General features: G+C 40.9%; 1 long non-coding RNA gene across 1 annotated transcript; it reads right to left on the bottom strand.

Annotated features, from left to right (window-relative positions):
- Positions 1-4335: 4335 nt before the first annotated feature.
- LOC119562555 lies at positions 4336-5883 on the bottom strand. Its single transcript, XR_005221883.1, has 3 exons — positions 5607-5883; positions 4883-5025; positions 4336-4684 (listed from the first exon to the last, which is right to left on the bottom strand). It is a non-coding gene; the product is annotated as an uncharacterized LOC119562555 (long non-coding RNA).
- Between the last annotated feature and the right edge of the window lie 10355 nt (positions 5884-16238).

Raw genomic sequence — 16238 nt, 5'->3', positions numbered from 1 at the left:
TAAAAAATGCGTTATATACGTACTTTAAACTAAGATCAATGCACAACATCTTAAACTTAAGGTAGCACTTACCTGACTTTATTATATTAACTTAAAGAGACGATTAAAGTAACTCTGCTGCGCACAATTAAAATGGATGCTTCCCTTTCAATCACTCAAAAAGAATGCACCAAGTCTTCTTCTGACCCCTTTACTCGATTTCCTTTGTTTTCTCTTCGTTGTTGGCGCGTGCCACTGCACCTTTACCCTTTCTAATGCGATAAATATCCGACTATATAATATTTACTTCTTGAGTAAAAAATTACAATATGAATTTTTAAAAAATGTTAATACTAAAATGTTTTTAAAATTGAAATCAATTTTAACGGACTAAATTTCTATAACTAAAATAAAAAATTATATTGTAATAAAAGTGTATAACAAGTGAACATAACATTATTAGTAAATTCAATTTACTTAATTTTACTATAATCAAATAATTTACTGTTATAAAACAATATTAAATGATTTTTTTATATACAATAATGCACCTAAAATATTAGGGCATTCACATGTCGCTGCGCGACGAAAATTTTTCCGCCGAAATATTAGTCGATAGCCGATCATAACGGAGAGACTCAAAAAAAAAAACAAGAAAGAACGCTATAGTCGAGTGCCTCGACTATCAGATACCCGTTATTCAGCTAAGGGGACCAAAGGGAAATGGAAATAAGCAAGCATCAAAGCAAGACTGAAATGCGCCACCTACCGGCGGTAGACAGATTTAAGCGTTATGGGCGTTAGGGTGGGCGTGGCAAATTTTTGGGTCAATCGATAGGTATTGACGAGACCAATACAGTTCAGTTAAAATTTTGTATCTAGCATGAAAATTGTGGGCGCCACAGGCTTGGGCGGTTTGTGGGCGTTAGAGTGGGCGTGGCATATTCGCGTAACAAAATTGCGCTGCGTACAAAGCTACGGAATCTAAATCTGAAATCCCGATTCTCTATCTTTGATAGTTTCCGAGATATCCACGTTCATACTTACGATTTTTTGAAGTTTGGGGGCGGTTTGTGGGCGATAAAGTGGGCGTGGCAAACTTTTTTTTAGATCAATCGATAGGTTTTGATGAGAACAATACATTTCAGTTAAAATTTTTATTCTAGCATCAAAACTGTAGGAGCCAAAGTTTTGGGCGGTTTGTGGGCGTAAAAGAAACAAACTTGCCAAATCTCAATAGCCTAGCTCTCATAGTTTCCAAGATCTCAGCGTTCATCCGGACAGACGGACAGTCGGACATGGCTAGATCGACTCGGCTAGTGATCCTGATCAAGAATATATATACTTTATGGGGTCGGAAACGCTTCCTTCTGCCTGTTACATACTTTCCGACGAATCTAGTATACCCATTTACTCTACGAGTAACGGGTATAATATTGGACCGACCGAAATTTGTCTCTGCGAGCGCGGAGTGCAGGCATATTATAGGACAGAAAGAGAGGGATATCTCCGAATATCTGCCTCTCTTTGTTGCACGATCGCTTTCGTAGGCAGTCTTCTACGCTGCGCCGACTTCTCTGCTGACGTCAACAGCCATGTCACCGCGTCCCTACTGCAGAACTGAAAGGTAGAATCTGCATGCCTAATCCCAGTATTGCAGCTTTTATAGTTTCCGATATCACAGTGGTCATACGGACAGACTGACAGACAGAATATATATACTTTATGGGGTCGGAAACGCTTCCTTCTGCCTGTAACATACGTTCCGACAAATTTAGTATTCCTCTAAATATTCATAATCATAACGCAAGCAATTCAATATTTTTAAGGAAGTTTTAAAAATTATAATAAAAGGGTTGCCTTGACATACTTTAAATTTGGAAGAAATACAGCTATTTTGAATTGCAGCGTGCCGAATGTAAGCAATTCAGAAAGTGTATTTATTTAGTAGATTGTATAATACATTTTTCTCACAAAAGTTGATATCAGAACTTTTGCTTGTTGAAGGTTCGATCGTCCCTAGCAGTTTACCTCGTTAAGAGGTATTTTTGTTTGATTTTCTATACTACAGGTCATTTGTTTTTCAATTCTTATGTTCCGTTATACTATCCGTCAGTCTCGAACAAGCCGCCTTGCTTTAGTAAGAAGTCCAGACTTTATAGGAAATACAAAGATACTGGTTCTCAATCTGTTAATTCTAGATAATTAAGTGCTCGGTCTAGTTTTATGGTGCTAAATCGTTGTAAAGTCCAATTCTCTAATCCGAATCCGAAAAAGTTTTATAATTTTGTTAGCACTAAACGTCTTTTAATTATCCTTCCTCGTTATCTTTTGAAAATATTACCGGAACAACTGAGCAGGCAATAGCCGATCTTTTTGCCAAGTTGTTTCAAACGACATATTCTACTTTACCTCGTTCTTCACAACCCCTTTCTTACACTGTATCCAGGTCAAATTTAAAATTTTGTCCCACCTTAAATGAAAGCTCTTTACTTGTTGATCTTCAACGTGTCAAGACTGTTTATTCACCTGGTCCTGAGGGTATTCCTGGCTGCGTGCTTAGATATTGCGCGGAGGCCTTATGCAAGCCCCTTCTCAAATTATTTACCTTTCAATATGTGGAAGGAATCGTTTGTAATTCCTCTCCACAAGAAGGATAGCAAAGTGGAAGCATGTAATTATAAAGGTATCTCTAAATTGTCAGCGATCCCAAAGCTCTTTGACAACATTATTACTCCCCACTTGCAGCACCTCTGTAGGTGAGTTATATCTCCGAGTTTGTGAAACGTAGATCAAAACCCACAAACTTTTTGTAACCTTCATCATTTATAATAAAGGGATAAAAAAATCATCTTCAAACAGACACCATTTACACTGACTTTAGTAAAGCATTTGACTCTGTTAATCACGCTCTTCTAGTAACAAAACTGGATTTATTAGGGTACCCTGTTGATCTTTTGAGATGGATCTTAAGTTATCTGAACTGCATAACACAAAGATTACTTTTTAAGAAACCTCTCTCCTGTCTACTCCACGTTACCTCCAGTGTCCCACAAGGGAACCACCTGGGGCCACTACTTTTTACTTTATTTATAAACGAAGTTCCATCAGTTATAACTCATTCTCGTGTATTAATGTACGCAGAGGATGTTAAATTATGCCTGCAGTACAAGGATACTTCCTGCCAATCCGACTTACTTTCCGATTTGAATAATTTTCAAACATGGTGCTCTGACAATTTACTGTATTTAAATGGCTCTTATTGTAAGGTAATGACTTTTTGGCGTGTCAATCAATGTGCGACATAAACGCTGAATGAGGGCTAATTGTATAGAATAACTCTAGTAAACGATCTTGGTGTTTTGTTGGACCCAAGACTAAAGTTTGCTGATCAAATTTCGCCCATGGTCATTAGACCTGGGGTGCCGAAAGGTTGTCAAAGAAATTTGATGATCCCCATTTTACTAAGACCTTGTCCACCCGATACTTGAAAGGATCACCTGTCTGGAGTCCCCAATACGAAATTCTTGTTGATCTCTGCAGTAGTATTTTTTAGTATTTGTTTACGAACGATGCTTGGAACAGTCTTTATTTATAACCTTATTCGAGGTAAAATTGATAGCCCCGATTTGGTTAGCCAGCTAACCTTTTCTGTTCCATGCAGTCTAGCAAGAAAATGCATTCCCCTAATTTTAAATCATTTCAGATCCAACTACGACTTGGATGAACCTTTCGAAGTATTATGTTCTGACTATAATAGATTTTTTCAAACGTTCTCTATATCTGACTCTCTGCCTCTCATAAAAAAATTAATATTAAATTATGTAGCACATATATTTATTTTTCAACGCGTCTATCATGTCTCAAATTCGTGCCGTACGACAACGTAGCCGCATAACCTGTCAAAGGTTGGTGAAAAAAGGTGGTCATAAAAGTTGCAAAGTTGGGTATCATATTAAATTTAGGCAAATCTCATATTCAAGGGTTATATATAAATATAAGCAATATAATAAGTATTTAAAAATTAATTTTATGTATTAAATTTAATTTAATCACTTAGCAAGTATTTAAGTCATGGGGGAATTTTATTTATAATATCAAAATCATTTTAATATTATTGTATACAGTCAATCGAAACGTGTAACATTATGACCGGAGCCGATAAGTCTGTGTGACAAAGGGTGCACTATGTTGTTTGTATGTATGTGGTACAAACCGCCCTGCAGTACCATTCGGCGCCGATTAGGCACTCAATTACTGCAAAAAGTTCATCACTCAGCGCCTAATAGGCGCCTAATTTATATGGGATTAGGTGCTCAAATTAACATGGGCATGTCCTAGGGTTCATCAGTGCATAAAAACTAGCACCCATTCGGCGCATTTTTGAGCACCCCTTTGAGCGCTCGATTAGGCAGTCGAAAAGGCACACATTCGGCGCACGTTGAGCGCTCGATTAGGCAGTAGAAAAGGCACTCATTCGGCACACGTTGAGCGCTGGATTAGGCAGTAGAAAAGGCACACATTCGGCACCCGTTGAGCGCTTAGCAGCAAATATAATTTCAATTGTAATTTTTATTTAAAATTTCAGTTCGGGGGTTCCCGGTGTTATCGGAGTCGTCGGTTCTTCAGCATCTGGTTTTTCACGCACCTCATTGCTTTTTGCAGTGCCTTTTCGGGAGGCTCCGAGGGCTCCGAGCGATTGAATCTAGTATTAGAAGAAAAATTAGTTTTGAAAATAGAACGAGACGAAAATAAAAACGAGTGATCGAAAGTAATCATTATTTGTAAGTTTTATTTATAATAAAAGATGTGTTATCTTTGGTATTCAATGTAAAAATCCCAGAAGTCATTTAAAAATTAAACTTACAAACAATAGTTACTTTCGGCCCCAATAAAAACTTACTTAACAAGGCGCGGACGAAATTTGGGTAGACTTTGAGCTTCTTCTTGTTTTGGCCCCCTCCAAGTTGTGGGACAGAACAAGTTCCTCGGATAATATGCTTAAAATGGATTGACTTAGCCATCCATTTTTACCATCAGCCTTGTCTAAAAATATAAGAAAATTAAAAAAATATCGAGAAGAAATTTGCAAACTTTTGTTTTCGGTCACTTGATTTATTTTATTTTGTTGTAAAAAATTATTAAGAAAAATATAGCACACACTATTTATGTATTTTTTATTATTTATTAAAACATTCATTGGTTTTGCAGATGCGGAAAAAAAATAACACTTTTCCAGGGACTGAAAATAAGAGATGTTTGAGATTTTTATTTAAATAGCCACGTTTGTTTACGTACACAAAAGTAAGAATTGTGGTTTAATGTTATTAATATTAATTTTTAACGAATTTTAACCACAAACATAAGTTTCAAAAACAAACATCTCTTATTTTTTGTCCCTAGAAACTTTGCACTCAGTAAGATTTTTAAATGCTTTCACAGATTTGTTTATTTGTTTATTATATGCACCATTTGTTGCTTTTCACATCAAAAATTAATATTTTTCACAGCTATTTTTTTTCCGCCACGTGTTTTTTTGGGAATCTTGTATTTCCCTTATTTTAAGTATAGATTATCTTGTTTTTTAGTCTCACTGTTTTCAGACTGTTGGTCTGCGAACGACTTACCTGGGAATTGTTTCTATTTCAATTTTAAGACACTATTGAATTTGACAAAGTTAGTTGCTCGTAGATTTCTGTCACTTCTAACTCCTTCACTTAAGTAAACGCAAGTGAAAAAGACGAAAAAAGGCGCGTGCCTTCCAGAAAAACAACAAGCAACAACAACAACGGTTCCGCTAATCCGTTGTTGTTCTGTTTTTTTGGCATGTCCCGTTTGGTCTATGCATCTTGCACTTAGAAGCAGGGTATTTATAGACATATCCGACTATGCAAATCGTTGTAAAAAAATATATTTTTAAAACTTCACATATTAATAAATAATATTAACAAACATATACATTTTTTTAAGAAATACAAATAGTTTAAAACCCAAACATATTATTTTAATTGGTTCAAAAGGAAAGGGTGCACAAAAGTATAGCTATTTTAATTGCTGGGCCTCCTTGCCCTCACACGCATTTCTTCAGCTGAGACATTGCGAGAGAGGGAGAGCCCAAAAGTACTTTTTGTGCGTTCTCTTTGCGGACGCCGACTGAGAGCGCGTCTCTTTGCCGCCGTTGCGCTCAGCTCTGCCGGCGTCGCTGGCTGCTCTGCCGACGTCGCAGTCGGCTTCGTGCCGATTAGGCGCCTAACTCAATTGTGGAACTGCAGGGCGTGCACTGTTGTTTGTATGTATGTGCGATAAAGGATTTTTTTGTATTAAATAAAGTTTAAGTGTATACAGGAGCAGAGAAAGAGAAATAAAAATGGTAGAGAAAGAGATAGATGGGTTCCGTTCCCGCGCGACTTCGCGGGACGGATGGCGGTTAGGTTGCCGCTCGTCTTTATGGCTCGTTGCGTCGACTCCCTTCTCGACGCCTTTGATCTCTCAGGATGCCAGCGGCCAAGTTAGCTACCGCGTCCCACTTGCATTGGTTCTCCAGCAGCTGATAACGTTATCCGCTGTCAGGTTACGCTCTGGTATTGTTTCAAATTCGGCTCGGTTCCTAGCGTATAGAAGGCAGATAAATAACGCGTGCTCCGCGTTCTCGATGCTTCTTGTGCTCGTGCTTAAACATACACAGAAAAAAAAATTGATATGATATGATGGTCAATTTGATGAAATCCAGTATCAATTCGGCCTTGATACGGCACATATCAATTTGATATGTTCGAAATGGTAAAAACGATTTTCGGTAATATCATTTTTACATTAAGCGGTATCAATTTTTTGAAATATTTTTGTTGTAAATTTGATATTATTGTAGATTTGATATTATAATTTCAAATGAACATTGTAGTAGATTGGATATTAAAAATACCAATTTGATATTATAATTATAATTTAAATAAAAAATAATATACCAATTTTTTTTTTTTATACGTTTTATTACCTATTTACAGTTTGTACAAAATATTTACAGTATTTCTTATTAACACATTATATTAGGATATTTACATTGGGTCTTTTTTTCGTACTTATGTATACTTATTAACTCAAATTTCTTAATTGTGATTAACTTATAATTCCAGTTCCAGATTCCAGTTCGGCATCCGCTCGCTAAAATTTGAAACCTTAATTAATTGAGTAATAAGAACAAATTTGTAAAAGACATTCAAGAATGTGCAAAATTTTAAGAAGAACAAGGGAGAACACTATAGTCGAGTATCTTGACTATCAGATACCCGTTACTCAGCTTAAGGGACCAAAGGGAAATGGAGATATGCAAGCAGCAAAGCGAGATTTAAATGCGCCACCTACCGGTGGAAGACTGATTTAAGCGTTGTGGGCGTTAGGGTAGGCGTGAAAAATTCATTATTCAATAGAATAGGTTAGCCGCGCACTTTGCTCTCTCTGAGCGACGGCAGTGGTTTTTTCTTTGCCGCTAAGTTCGGCCGGCAACTATTTACATGCACACACATACACGCGTAAAAACATTTCGCATTGTCTGGCTCTGACGTCATAGCTTTTTTTCTTGGGAGGTTTCTGGGCATTAGAGTGGGCGTAGCAAAATTTTTTTTGGGTCAATCGGTAGGTATTGACAAGGCTAATACATTTCAGTTAAAATTTTCTATCTAGCATCAAAACTGTAGGAGCCACAGTTTTGGGCGGTTTGTGGGCGTTAGAGTGGGCGTGGCAGTCTACTGAAACAAACTTGCGCTGCGTAAGAAGCTCAGGAATCTGCACGCCAGATCTCAATAGCCTAGCTCTCATAGTTTCCGAGATCTCAGCGTTCATCCGGACGGACAGACAGACGGACAGACGGACATGGCTAGATCGACTCGGCTAGTGATCCTGATCAAGAATATATATACTTTATGGGGTCGGAAACGCTTCCTTCTGCCTGTTACATACTTTCCGACGAATCTAGTATACCCTTTTACTCTACGAGTAACGGGTAAAACAATGAAAATCACGTGCATCTGTCTATACATACATACACTGGTGGAAAAAATAATAGAAACGACTTTCACTTCTGCACTTCTTATTAAATAGCAAAGTAAGTACGAAAGTTCTGGGCTTCATACCAATAACCTTTTTGTTCCTTATTAAAAAACATACATAAGTATTTGTTAAAAAAAAATATATATGAAATATATCTACTTTGTTTTTTATGAAATAAAAAAAAAATAAGAAAGCGAGTAAGCCGTTTCTATTATTTTTTCCACCAGTGTACATGTGTATGTACATGAGAAGCGACTTTGCAGGGCGGCGTAGAAAAAAAAAAAAATAGGCATGTAAGTCTAAGCGCATTTTAAAATATGTTTATGTTTAAATGCTATTATGTTTAATGTTAGATAGACATACATACTTATAAATTTTATTCACGCTAGCACACATACACACGCTTACGTACATACGTAAAAAAAAAAGTTTCACTTGTGAATCACCTTGGGAATCAAGTGGGACATGTCCTCTTGCACAAGTGAAGAACAAGTGACGCTCCATACAGAAAATTGTATGGGATGTCCGCATTTTCACAAGTGAAAATTCAAATGAAAATTTTTCGAAGTCCTACGGGATTTCAATTGTTCCTTATACTCATTTTTCTTATGGCCTGTCACGTGCCGGTGACACGTCCCAAGTGAATCACTTGTGAAAATCAGAATTTTTCCATGAGCTTTCACTTATGAAAACACATGCAAGTGACACGTCCCAAGTAAAATCACTTGTGAAATTCAGAATATTTCCAATGAGTTTTCACTTATAAAAATATAGACTTTAAAATATGTACATACATTTTTATTTACTTTTAAATTCATTTTAATTAAATAAAGTTATTTAGGATTTCTGTTAAGGGACAATCATTGTTAGTAGGCCTAGTTTAGTGTTACCCCTTCAGTTCCAAAAAAAAAAAGTTTTTAATTGAGAATCACCTTGTGAATCCCGTGGGACATGTCCTCTTGGACAAGTGAAGAACAAGTGACTCTCCATACAGAAAATTGTATGGGATGTCCGCATTTTCACAAGTGAAAATTCAAAGTGAATCACTTGTGAAAATCAGAACTTTTCCATGAGTTTTCACTTGTGAAATCACTTGCAAGTGACACGTCCCATGTGAAATCACTTGTGAATATCAGAATTTTTCCATGAGTTTTCACTTGTGATATCACTTGCAACCTACACGTCCCAAGTGAAATCACTTGTGAAAATCAGAATTTTTCCACGAGTTTTCACTTATGAAAATATAGAATTTAAAATACATACATTTTTAATTACATTAAAATTAATTTTAATTAGATCGTATTATTCAGATTTTTAATAAGGGGACAATTATTGTTAGAATTTCTGTTTTTTTTTTTGTTAGTTTGATTTTCACGTTCGTCATCGCCTTACTCAAACATTTGTCCGGGTCTTTGGAATCCTTGGCCAACGCTCCTGAAAAAATGTAAGGGCATATGATTAAAAAATGCGTTTTACTTTTTTAATTGTATATTTACCTTATATAGCTGTGTATAAACCCTTTGCGGAATTTTTTTTTGCACAAAACATTTTGTCATCCACTTTCGGCTAACGGAACCCATTGAATACCTTCAACATTTACGTACTTTAAACTAAGATCAATGCACAGCATCTTAAACTTTATGTAGCACTTACCTGACTTTATTATATTAACTAAACGATTAAAGTAACTCTGCTGCGCACAATTAAAATGCATGCTTCCCTTTCAATCACTCAAACAGAATGCACCAAGTCTTCTCACCCCTTTACTTGATTTCTTTTGTTTTCTCTTCGCTGTTGGCGCGTGCCACTGCACCTATACCCTTTCTAAAGCGAAAAATATCCGACTATGTAATTTGTACTTCTTAAGTAAAAAATACAATACGAATTTTTTAAAAATGTTAATACTAATACTACTAATGTTTTAAATATTGAAATCAATTTTAACGGACTAATTTTCTATAATTACACTAAAAAATATATTGTAATAAAAATGTATAATATGTAAACATAACATTATAAGTAAATCCAAATTACTTAATTTTACTATAATCAAATAATTTGCTTTTATAAAACAATATAAGTTGTTTATTATCGATACTCAATAATGCTCCTAAAATATTAGGGCATTCACATGTCGCTGCTCCACGAAAATTTTTCCGCCGAAATATTAGTCGCTAGCCGAACATAACGGAGAGACGCAAAAAAAATAACGGACCGGCCGAAATTTGTCTCTGCGAGCGCGGAGTCCAGACAGATTATAAGACAAGAAAGAGAGGGAAATATCCGAATATCTGCCTCTCTTTGTTGCTCGATCGTTTTCGTGGGCAGTCTTCTACGCTGCGCCGACTGCTCTCTGCTGACGTCAACAGCGGCACAGCGTTTTAGGCACAAAAAAAAAAAACAATAAAAAGATTTTTGCCTTGAGCCATGTCGTCCCTACTGCAGAACTGAAGGGTATGTACATACATAGTTGCACGTGCTTTCGTTGTCGTAGGGCAGCCAGAAAACCGCACACTATTTTAGTTTTTTCTACTAAGTTTACTCACCTTTTCCTTGTTCTGCGCTAAGTAAAAAACACTGACAATTTACGTCTGACCGGCTTCACAATAAAACTCAAGTGTCAAAAAATCCACTAAAACGTATGTAAGTGCAAGCGAGACAACATGATCGAAGTAGGCCAATTCGAGTTTCGAATATATCCTTTTCGCTTCCACTCCCTTTTTCGATGTCAAAGAATTTCCGAAAAGAGAGAAATCGACAACTTGACAATTTTTGGTATCAATTCGACATTATTTAATGGTAAAAATGATATGTGTCTAAAAAACACAAATTTACCATGCAGGTATTCTTTGAAGCATCCGTGCCCGGAGCTCATCCGCGTGCGGTAGAGGTCTATTTGTCCGTGCCTTCTCTGCAGCCAAGGGGTTAGACTGGGGATTAGCCTGTGCGTCCATCGTCCTGTGGTCGCATTGTTTTACCTACTTTGCCATGCCCCAATCGTGCTACTGCGCTGGGTCCTGCTTCCTGTGCTCCCCGTTCTTCGTTCTGTCGCCAGGAGGTCCATCGGTATGGTACCGGCTACCACCAGCGCGGCTTCCTTAGATACCGTGCAGAAGCTGCTTGTGATGCGCAGTGCGCAGCGTCTGTAGACGGCTTTGCACTAGCGGCTGTATGTCGCGGTCTTCATAGCATCGGTCCGTATGGGCGCGTATATACAGTATAGTAGAGGTCACCACCGTGGCTATGATCCTTCTGCTGTGCTGCTTTGGTCCTCGAGTATTGGCCATCATCCTTGAGATGGCTGCAGTCGATCTAGATGCTTTGGTTGCTGCATACGCAAGGTGTGTCTTGAATGATAGCCCTTGATCGATCAGTACTCCAAGGTACTAAATTGAGGCAAGTGTTTCTATTGGAGTTGATCCGACTCGTATTGTTGCCTTCTTCACAGTCTTCCTGCTGCTTATGAGCACTGCCTCCGTTTTGTGCTTGGCAACTGATAACGCGTTGTCTGCGAGCCAGCACATGAGGGTGTCCATCGAGTTTTCGCTACCGTTACCAGCGCTATGTCGTCCGCAAGACCCACAACAGTGCATCTTTCGGGTAGTACCTGACTTAGGATCCCGTAGTACATAGCGCTCCATAGTATCGGGCCCAGGTCTGAGCCTTGAGGTACTCCTCCTGTCACCTGGTACTCGTGCTCTCCGACGTAAGAGAAATATGTGAGCACGAGGTCGGTCAGGTAGTCCGAGATTCCCATGCGATAAAGCGCTTGCAGGGCAAGGTTCCAGTAGGCAGAGTAAAAGTTGCGCTCGAATATCTTCCACGTTGTATTTTGTTCAACTTGCCCGGTTTTGGCACCAATCTTTGCCGCTTCCAACCTATGGGGAAGGTTCGTTGGGTGAGACATGTGTTATACATAAAGGTGAATATACCCGGGTAATTTGCCACCAATGTGTGCAGTGCAGCACTGGGAATGCCATCGCGGCCACGGGCTTTTTCAATCTTGGTTTTCCTTAGTTCCGCCAGGACTTCGGCTTTGCTGGTAAGAACGGTGTCCCCTTCCCCGGTAGCTTGCCAAGTAAGGGGCGAACAGGGTGGACACTATTTGGCCAAGCTGCAAGTGGTCGGTGGGGGTCGGCTGCCTGTTGAGCTTACCCATGACCATCCTGAATGCTAACCCGAGTGTTTCTGCATCCGCCGCTTCGCAGAGCTCCTGGAAGCATTTGGCCTTGCTAGCTTTGATCGCGTTTTTCAGCACCTTTCTCTTGGCTCTATAGGATGTTTCGCTTAGTTCCTGGTTTCCGCGTCCTCTGCTTCTGTGACACCTGCGCCGAGCCGCTAGGCAGTCTCGTCGTTCCACCACGGTATTGGTCTTAGCCCGTTACCACCTTTCGTGGCTTTTTCCATCGATGTATCGCACGCCGCCTTCACTCTATCGGCTATGTTCCTCGCGCATGTGTTAGCGTCTCCTGTAACGCAGACGCCTTCCATGTGTGCTAGGAGAGCTACTGTGTTAAGAGTATGCGCTTTGTAGGTCGTTTGGCTGCTGCTTGGGGCGGCCAGTCTGAGGCTTGTCTGGGTGATGATCAGGGCGTGGCCGCTGTGAGTGTAGATGTCTGACACCCTCCATACGCAGTTACGTGCCAGTTCAGGGCTAGCGAAGGTCAGGTCGATAATTGACTTCCGACCTGACTTGCTAAAGGTTGGTCTGTTACCTTCGTTTAGTAGCCATACATTTATCGAAGCCACTGCCTCAAGGAGGATGATTCCCCGCTGTGTCCTACTAGCGCTGCCCCATTTGGTGGACCATGGCTGAAATCACCTGCGATGCGGATAGGGGACCTACCGCGTGCGTCGTCAGCGATCTCCTGCATTATTGCTCTGAACTCACTAATGTGTACGCTCGGGGCTATGTAGCAGTTGTAGATTGTTATACCTTTGATCTTCGCTCTGTTGTTTCCCGTCCTGGAAGCCCTTAGCGATAGATGTCCAGGGGGCTGCCCGCAGCTCCATATCGCTTCTCTACCGTCCGAGCTATGTTGCCATACGCCTTTATGCTTGTCCTTGTAGGGCTAGCTGAGTATTGCCACCTCAGCCTGCTGCTCGATGACCGTCTGTGCTAGCAGGTCCTGCGCCTCTCTTCAGTGGTTTAGGTTAAGCTGTAGGACCTTAACTATTCTGTTTATCGTTCATAGCTTTTCGGTACTCAGGGCACATCCTGCTGAGGGTCGAGTGTTCGGCCTCTCCTCCAGATTTCCGGCTTCTTGTGCAGATGATGCTTTTCGGATTACCCTAAGTACAAGTCCTATACTTATGCCATCCTTGCTAAATTTGAAGCAAGATTGCGGCGTGTTTTTGGCTGTTGCCTCTGATTCTGGGCATCTGGGCTCCATTTTTTGCGGCAGACGACCCACCCATGCGTACGATCCTTCGCTGCATTTGATGAGGATTGCGTCAGAGCGCTGGTTCCTGCGCTTCGCGGTGCGGCTCACGTGATCTTCGCTTTTTCCAGTACTCGCTGCAGTGTCGTGGGGCTTCTTGCTTTTGCGTCTCACCTGCTGCCAGGGCAGGTTTCTCGGCGGGACCCTGCCTGGGTGCCCCGCGCCAGTATGCGTCCTCTTAATGTTGGTGCCTTCTTGCCCTGGGACAAAAAGCGATAGTGTTGTCTGCTGGGTTGCGCTGGCGGTCGGGCCCCTGGCGCGGGTTTCGTACAGCGTCGCACTGATTTCGCTTTGCAGCTTCTTCATTGCATGCAGTGAGTCGATCGTGGCCTGTGTGACATGGCGGACGACCTTCTTGTTGTTGCTCTTTGTATCCGTGAATTTTACGATCATTTCGTCGAGCATCTTGCCCAGTTCATCGGTAAGAGCTGCGGCGTTTTTCTATACCCGCTGCTTCTTGTGGGATCCATTGATCGCCTCTTCAGGACTGGTTGGTTCCCGACTTCTCTTCGGGGCTGTTTGTTTATCCTCGATACTGCTTAAGTTAAACATTGGCCCACATTGGTCACTTTGGGAGGCGCTGACAATGGGAGAGCTTTGGAAGTCTGCCCCATCCCCGTAGGCGACCGCTGCACCTTCTGTTCCATCATCTGGAACTTCCGTAGCAGCTCTTCTTCTGCCCTGGCTACCGCAAGAGCCTGGGTCTCGTCATGTCCGGACGATTTTTCGTGTCCATCGCGGAGTCGAAGGTCCCTCGGTGAACCGGGATTTCCCAGGGTTTATGCCTGATGGGAGCTACACAGGTCCGACTCGGTCCCCAGGGCCCTGTCTGTCGCTGTGGGGTTGGGAATTGGCCGGTAACTTGGCTCTGTGCTTATCTACCCCTGGAGGCAGTGGCTAAGGTGGTTAAGTTGGATTTGAGAACAAAGCCTTTCACCAAGTCGCACGGTCGTACATGAACTTGCACTGGTATGTTTAGGCTGAATTTCACAAGAAACTCGGCGCAGACCACCGAGTATGAAGCAGCACCAGCGCGGTAACAAGGGTGGTTAGAGTTTTCAATTTGGTTTTTTGGTGGGGTACCGACTCTACTCGGTCACCTGACTCACTGATCTTGGGTTTACCACAATGCGGATAAGTTGGCTTAGCCGGGTCTGCGGCCTTGTGAACCACTTCCCCCAGAACGCTCGCTTAAGAACCCGAAGGTCGAGCTGCAACGCTACGATGTATGAGTAGGCAATCCTACCGCCAGAGGTGTGTTGTAAAGGCGATCTCCATAAAAAATCACTCCTGTGTGTGTTCGTCTGTGAGCAGCAGCTCCCAAAAGTATGCCGTGCCTTGCAAGCTGTGGTGGCTCGTAGCAGCCAAGCTTTCGTACGCCATTCCCCAAGCCCAGCTGTATACGCAGGTTCTTAGGACACTGTCACATAGCACGCTCTTGCCGCATGTTTCGCATCGCTGAAAGAGAACTTGCAACTACAACATTTAGCCGCCACGAAATGCTCTGAAGAGAGATTGCCGGTGAAGACCGAAGTCCCTCAGTCCCGGGCTGTTGCACTGATTGTGGCCACGGCTAAGGTGCCTTCAATGGCAAAGCCTTCGATAGGCTACCATTGGCGGTGGTAACTCGGCACGTGACCCCACTTGACGGCTGTTCCCGGGGAGCGACACGACCAAAATCTAAAGCCAACTTCTTAACCTTTTCCCATTATCGACTGCGTTCTTGTTATTGTTGTTGGTTTTGTTTACTGAGCGCAGTACAAGAATATAGATTAGGCGTTTAATTTGGTTTTAGATTTATTAAAAAAAATTACTTGTTCCGTGCGTGCCAAAATCAAGTGCAAGAAGTGCCGTAGGTCGGCTGATATGGGCCGTTCCTTAACTAACCGATTACCTTTTTTGGGTCACATTTTGATTTGCTTAATATTTTTATACCAGTTACTCGTAGAGTAAAAGATTCGTCGGAAGGTATGTAACAGGCAAAGGGAAGCGTTTCCGACCCCATAAAGTGTATATATTTTTAATCAGGATCACTAGCCGAGTCTATTTAGCCATGTCCGTCTGTCCGTCCGTCCGTATGAACGCTGAGATCTCGGAAACTATAAGAGCTAGGCTATTGAGATTTGGCATGCAGATTCCTGAGCTTCCTGCGCAGCGCAAGTTGGCAGGGTGCCACGCCCACTCGAACGCCCACAAACCGCCCAAACTGTGGATCCTACAGTTTTAATGATAGAATAAAAATGTTAACTGAAATGTAGTAGTCTCAATGGAAATTAGTGCCTTTGATTTGGTGACTCCTTTACTAATCCCTTGTATATTTATAGTATTGTTAGATTGGATGTCATGAAAGACATCAGAATTTTCTTTAACGACTGATAACTCTACACCTGTGTCTATTAAAAAGATAAGTTATTTTCCTGTTGCAACATTATTGAATGATACGAATATATTTTGACTGAGATTGATGGTCTGAATCTTATGGTTCCTTATTGTTGAGTATCTAAAGGTTGTTGGGAGTTTCCCGAAGTGCTTTGGGCACCCTAACATTGCTACTGTTATTGGAGTTATTGCATCCATTTTGACGGTTGTTTCCTCTGTAATTTCATCGTCCTCTATTGCTGTTGTTGTTGTTGTTATAGTTATATAGGGGCTTTATTGCGGTTATTGCACTGTGTCACGTCTTACTATTTGATAGACCTAATGCAACTAATTACGATAAACTTATGTATTTTCTATCTTCCAATAATTTGTAAATTTCTATGTTGCTTACCA

This window comes from Drosophila subpulchrella, unplaced genomic scaffold (genome assembly GCF_014743375.2).
Source record: "Drosophila subpulchrella strain 33 F10 #4 breed RU33 unplaced genomic scaffold, RU_Dsub_v1.1 Primary Assembly Seq59, whole genome shotgun sequence".
In the NCBI taxonomy this organism is placed as follows: Eukaryota; Metazoa; Arthropoda; class Insecta; order Diptera; family Drosophilidae; genus Drosophila; species Drosophila subpulchrella.
The sequence above is the reverse complement of the archived record's forward strand: the minus strand, read 5'-3'. Positions and strand labels throughout refer to the sequence as shown.